Genomic DNA, 6,000 nt, shown 5'->3' with positions numbered 1-6,000 from the left:
CCACTGCCGGCTCTGAGATCATCTTTATATTCCTTCCTCCCGTCGCCCACAGCCGTGCACGAACACGCATGGCACATGCCAGCACACGCCAAAGCCAGGCTGGCAGCCAGGCTGATAATCAGATGGCAGCTTATGCCCACAAAAGCTTCCGACGCCCCTTCCACCCCGGGCGCTGCGCAGACGTTCCTAAACTGAGCTGTGACAGCCCTCGGTGCTGGGATGAAGGCACAGTCATGCTGTTGCGCACCCAGAACCCCACAGCCATGCTGGGGCCAGAACCCAGAGTCCCTGTATACAAAAACAGGGATGGAAGGGAGAATCACTGCTAACAGTGTTGGGCCTATGACACACAGCTGAGCCATTCAGGTTCCAGCCAGCGGGGGGCAGTAGCAGTGGCAGAGGGGTTTTGGGAATGGGAAGGAGCAGGGCAGGAGGGGGCAGGAATTGGAAGGATGCGGGGGGTGCAGCTAGTGCCTCACTGGGTGATCTCAGCCGAGTCACTGCCCTGCTCTGTGCCTCAGTTTCTCCTGCAGAGATGATACTTTGCTCCCTCCCCAGGGTGTGAGGCTTAGCGCATGTCTGGGAAGTGCTTTCAGATCCCCATCTGTCAAGTTACTCGTGTTGTCCTCCCTCCCCCCACTTCCTCTTGACTCCCCCGTATGCTGTAACCAGGGCCGCAGCACCCACGGTTACCCCTCATTACCTTGTCCCTGGAGGGGTGTGCGGGGGCGTCACACTCAGCCCCAGGGGGGCGGTACCCCGGCGCTAGTGTTGGGATGCCCATGGGAGTAGCCGGGGAGCTGGGAAACCTCCCGCCCTTGAAGGGAAGGGCGGGCGGGGGGATGCAGAGCGGAACCAGGGCCCCTCACCCACAGAGCCCCTCACCCTGGGTTCAGGGCCCAGGTCCCCTCCCATTCGACTTTCCCTGCCTGACCCCCCCTAGGTCCCCTTCACCCTCAGCCAGTGCCCACCAGCGCAGGCTGCTCCCCGCCGCCTGGGGCACCCGCCCTCCGAAATAGCGGCTGCTTGCTCCGCACTGCCCAGGGGGTGGCGAGTAGACGCCAGCCATTGCCTGGAGACGCCGTGTCCAACAAGCCCCCGGTCTCCTGCCACCAGTGCCCCCGTCAGCCAGTCGCTGGCACCTGGACGCGTCTCCTGGGAATGGGGCTGGCGGTGGGGAAGCTCAGGTACTGCAGCCCGAGCTGCTCCCCAGCAGGAGGGTCACCCCCCATCCCAGCCTCTCCTCTCCCAGCAGGGGGTGCTGTGGGGGACAGGGCAGGAGTGCTGGCTGTGGGAGACCCCCCCAGCTCCCTCAATCCCAGCACGGGTGCTGTGGGGGACAGGGCAGGTGTGCTGGCTGTGGGGACCCCCAGCTCCCCCAGTCCCAGCAGAGGTGCTGTGGAGTAAAACTTGTTGCCATTGTATTCACTGGACACTTAGTGGAGGGCCCAAGATTCGCGTCTGGCAGCGTCCGGGCAGCTGAGGGTTCCAGAGCCCCTGGCCAGCGGTGGATCCTTGCCCACGTTGTGGGGCGGTAAGATCCCTTCCTGACCTCCGGGCTGTCTTCCCCAGCTCGCTGTTTGCCAGACGCCCGGGCTGGCTGAGCTCACCCCTCTGGGACCGTGCCCTGCAGAGCTACAGAGTGTGTAAGGAGCACCCTGCCCCACGGTTTGCATTTCGCCAAAAGCAGTCTGTCCACCCCCTTCTCCCGTCGCTGGAGAAGGACTTCCTAATGCCTCCAGGGCAGGCTGGGAATGATTCACCAGGCCACAGCTCAGCAAATTACTCCAGCCCTGCCCCACTTCCTAACTGCTACCGGTACAAGCTCCCACCCAGTTCTGTCAGCCAGGCCTGCAGGCCCGGCATCACGACCGGGGTCCATGGCCTGTGCGTCCCCTCAGGCCCAGCCCTGGCAATCCAGCATGTCTGTGTGGCAAGGGCATGCACACGGCCCCCTGAGCGCCCGTCCCTCATGCACTGTGCCCCGCACCGCACCTGCACGGGGTGAGCTGCTGGAATAAACGGGACCAGAGAGTCAAGAGCTTCACAAGACCCTGCTGCTGCAAAACAATGGACGGTGAAATGTGGACCAAGAACAGAGCTCTCAGCCCGCTCAGTCCCATGGCAACAGCCCCATCATCCTTCAACCTGTTATTAAACATACAGGGAAAGCAATGAACACAGTCCACGCCTGGGAAGTGTACTTCTTCCCTTTTCCTGTAGCTGGAGAGTGTTTGCAGGGAGCCCCCGTTTGACAGTCTCTTAGATACTGTTAACAATGGCAATAGCTGTCCTTTCCAGGGAAGAGCCGGCGTCGTGGTTCCTGACCCTCTGATCCCGTTTCCTCGAAGACAGAGCAAGTCAAACACATGCAAAAGGGGAGCGGAAAGTCCAGCCATGTCTCCACCTCTCGCTGCAGACTTCCTGCTGGAGATCCCTGGCCCACCACACACTCCAAACCTGTCCCACTGACACTTTCCTCCCGCAGACACAGATTAGATGGACTCGAAGCGTTCCACAGGAATGGGCTGGTGCCTCAACGCTTTTGACAGAGACCAGGCCAGCCCGGGCCAGTTTCTGGCCAACCCGGGCTCCCTGCTTCCTGGGCAGCTGCCCCCGCAAAGGCTGTTATAAAGGCTGTCCCCATTCTGTGCCCCTTTAGCATCTGGCCTGGCTGGGCGTTCCCAGTGCATGAGGCCTGGGCTGTGGGAACGCCACACGGCTTCGCTGTAAAGAGAGGTCATGTTAGGATAAAGATATTCAGGCCAGTCTGCAAAGGCCTGTACTTTAAGAATTTAGGTGTCTTCTTATCACTTGGCTAGTTCTAGAGGTATAAAAGGAAGAATCAAAATCACTGTCTGCTGGTGTAAGGGCCTTCTCTTACTGTGACAGTCTGAGGCCCTGTTCTCAGGCTAAGGCCTTTGGCTAAGCAGCAGAGGCAGCCATAAGCTGGGAAGCGACCGGTCACATCCTCACATTCCAACCTAGTCACATTGAAATCAGGTGCTATTGGGCTGTTAGGCACTATCAGGACAGGATTGTATTCCTATCACCTCCAGAGAAAGGGAAGTGCCTAGAAAATGTAAAAGGAAACTTAGTTTGATAGCATCCTGTCTGGCAAGAACTCACTTATCAATAGCTGGGATGTGAAATCCTCACTTCTGTATTGTTTTGTCATTATAGTTCCCACTTTGCTGTTGTTTGTCAGTATAATCTCTGTCTGGTTCTGTGATTGTTCCTGTCTGCTGTATAATTAATTTTGCTGGGTGTAAACTAATTAAGGTGGTGGGATATAATTGGTTACATAATCATGTTACAATATGTTAGGATTGGTTAGTTAAATTTCAGGAAAATGATTGGTTAAGGTATAGCTAAGCAGAACTCAAGTTTTACTATATAGTCTGTAGTCAATGAGGAAGTGAGTGGGAGTGGGTGAGAGGGAGATGGGAATGGGGGTAAGAAAATTGGAATCATGCTTTGCTAAAGGGGGAAATGGGAACAGGGAATGGGAGTAAGGAAGTTGGAATCATGTTTGGCTAAGGGTAGGAATGGGAACAGGGACACAGGTGTAAGGCTCTGTGGTGTCAGAGCTGGGAAGGAGGATACTAAGGAAGGAAACTGGAATCATGCTTGCTGGAAGTTCACCCCAATAAACATCGAATTGTTTGCACCTTTGGACTTTGGGTATTGTTGCTCTCCGTTCATGCGAGAAGGACCAGGGAAGTAAGTGGATGAAGGAATAAGCCCCCTAACAGGTCACAGCCCAGGGAAGGAAGCCAGGCAGCTCTTTGATCAGCTGGGGAAGGCGTGGCTCCTCTCTGGTGCAGCTCAGTGCCCAAATTCACCGCCACACGCACACGTGTACACGCAGGGGAGACATTCACACCTAGATCCAGACCAGTGCAGACACAGCTCAGCGAGCACGAGCACAGACAGGGAGACATTCTCGCACACACATTGACACGCTGAAGTTACATGCACGTGCTCTGTTGTGTGTCCACAGCTGTATCCATGGTGATCACCTCGATGAGTTAGCAGCAGTGTTCGAACCCAGCACTGCGGCCTGAACCTCTGCCACCTGCCTGCTGGCTGTGTGGGATGGTGTCAGGGCGTGCTATAAGAATTGCTTGCCACCCACGCAGCGCTTCCAAGCCGTAGATGGTCAAGCCCATCACAGAGGTGGGTGAGTGTCATTCTCTATGTTATATAGATGGGGAAACCGAGGTAAACTCGCCCACGATCCCCCAGCAGAGCCTTGGACTCCTGCTGCCCATCCTGGGTCCTAGCACTGCTTTCCACAGCTGTTGGGCAGGGGCCTGAAGGGCCCTGAATGTGTCTGTGGTTGTTTTCATGATTTTCTTTCCAATGGGTTTTCCTAAGATTTCAGGGGGGCTGGAGAGGCACCCCTGAAATAACCCACCAGCCGGGTTCCTCCCAGCAGTTCCATCATCCAAGAAGTGAAATACGAGAGTCCTGTTAGCTCAGGCCTGTAAGTGGCTGGCTGAGGTGTTAAGCTGCAAAACATATAAATTCAAATAGACACCAGTGCATGACCCTGGGTCTGTCCCTGGTGTGTGCAGTGTGAGGGTGTGTTATATCCCACCCAGCTGGAGGATAACAGTCGGCTACTGCCGCCAGCTGAAGGAGTCACGCTGTCCACTTGGACCTGGGTCCAAACGCTCCTGACGATTTAAGATTATCACACAGCAGAGCAGTCACACGTCTCATCAGCACGTCAGTGCGTGTGCGAGCAATTCGTCACGCTGGTGTGCGCTCTGAGCTGCATGTTGTGGTGTGCATAGGTCAGTGGTTCTCAAACTTTTGTACTGGTGACCCCTTTCACATAGCAAGTCTCTGAGTGTGACCCCCCCTTATAAATTAAAACCACTTTTTATATATTTAACACCATTATAAATGCTGGAGGCAAAGCAGGGTTTGAGGTGCAGGCTGAAAACTCGCGACCCCCCATGTAATAACCTCAGGGGTCCCGACCCCCAGTTGGAGAACCCCTGGCATAGGTGTACACAGTGGTGAGCTGCCAAAAGTTGAAGAACCGGTTCCTTCAGTCGCTCCGGGTCTTCGACGGCACTGAAGGACCCGCTGCCGAAATGCCGCCGAAGACCTGGAGCGCCGCTGGGTGAGTAAAAATTAAAAAGGGATTCTCAGGGGAGCCTCCCCAGCCGAGAGCTCAGGCAGGCCGGACAGGATGGTCCCGGGGGCCGGATGTGGCCCGCGGGCCGGAGTTTGCCCCCCCTTTAACCACCGGTTCTAAACCGGCTTCAAAATTTAACAACCGGTTCCCGCGAACCGGTGCAAACCAGCTCCAGTTCACCACTGGGTGTATGCGAGTGTGCGAATGTTGCTGCACATACCCACAGGCGGTGAGTTAGATGGGCCCAGGGTGCCCATGCTCCACCAATATTCAGGAACATGGGCCCAGCTCCACAAAAGTTTGGGCTTATATTTAATTAGAGCCGTCCTATCCATAGGATGGACCGGGACAACTGCCCTGGGCCCCATGCTTTGCGGGGCCCTGCGCTTCAGGGGGATGCGGGATCCAGGGGGATCTGGGAGGCTAGTGGGGGGCCTGGTGCCAGCAGCAGCGAGCAACACGGCCCCAGCCCACCCTGCTCCTCCCCACCTCTTCCCGCCCCTTTCCCTAAGGCCCCACCCCGCTTCTTTCTGGCTTCCACTTCCCTCCCCCGAGAGACACCAGGTGCTGGTGGGGCAGGGTGGAGCAGGGCAGCCTGGGTTGCTCACTGCTGCCGGTACCAGGCCCCCCGCTAACCCTCCAGGTCACCCTGGACCCCACGTCCCCCTGAAGTGTGGGGCCCCCCAAAGCACGGGGCCTGGGGCAGTTGCCCCAGTCTGTCCTACGGACAGGACGTCTCTGCTTGGACCCGTTCTGGGCACCACCAAAAATTATACAAACCTGGCACCCATGACCTCCCCGTGTGCATGGCAGAGTGACTGCAGAGCAGGCAGGGCGCTCTGCGGGTC

The sequence above is a fragment of the Lepidochelys kempii genome, chromosome 25, assembly GCF_965140265.1.
Source record: "Lepidochelys kempii isolate rLepKem1 chromosome 25, rLepKem1.hap2, whole genome shotgun sequence".
Lineage (NCBI taxonomy): Eukaryota > Metazoa > Chordata > Testudines > Cheloniidae > Lepidochelys > Lepidochelys kempii.
The sequence above is the reverse complement of the archived record's forward strand: the minus strand, read 5'-3'. Positions refer to the sequence as shown.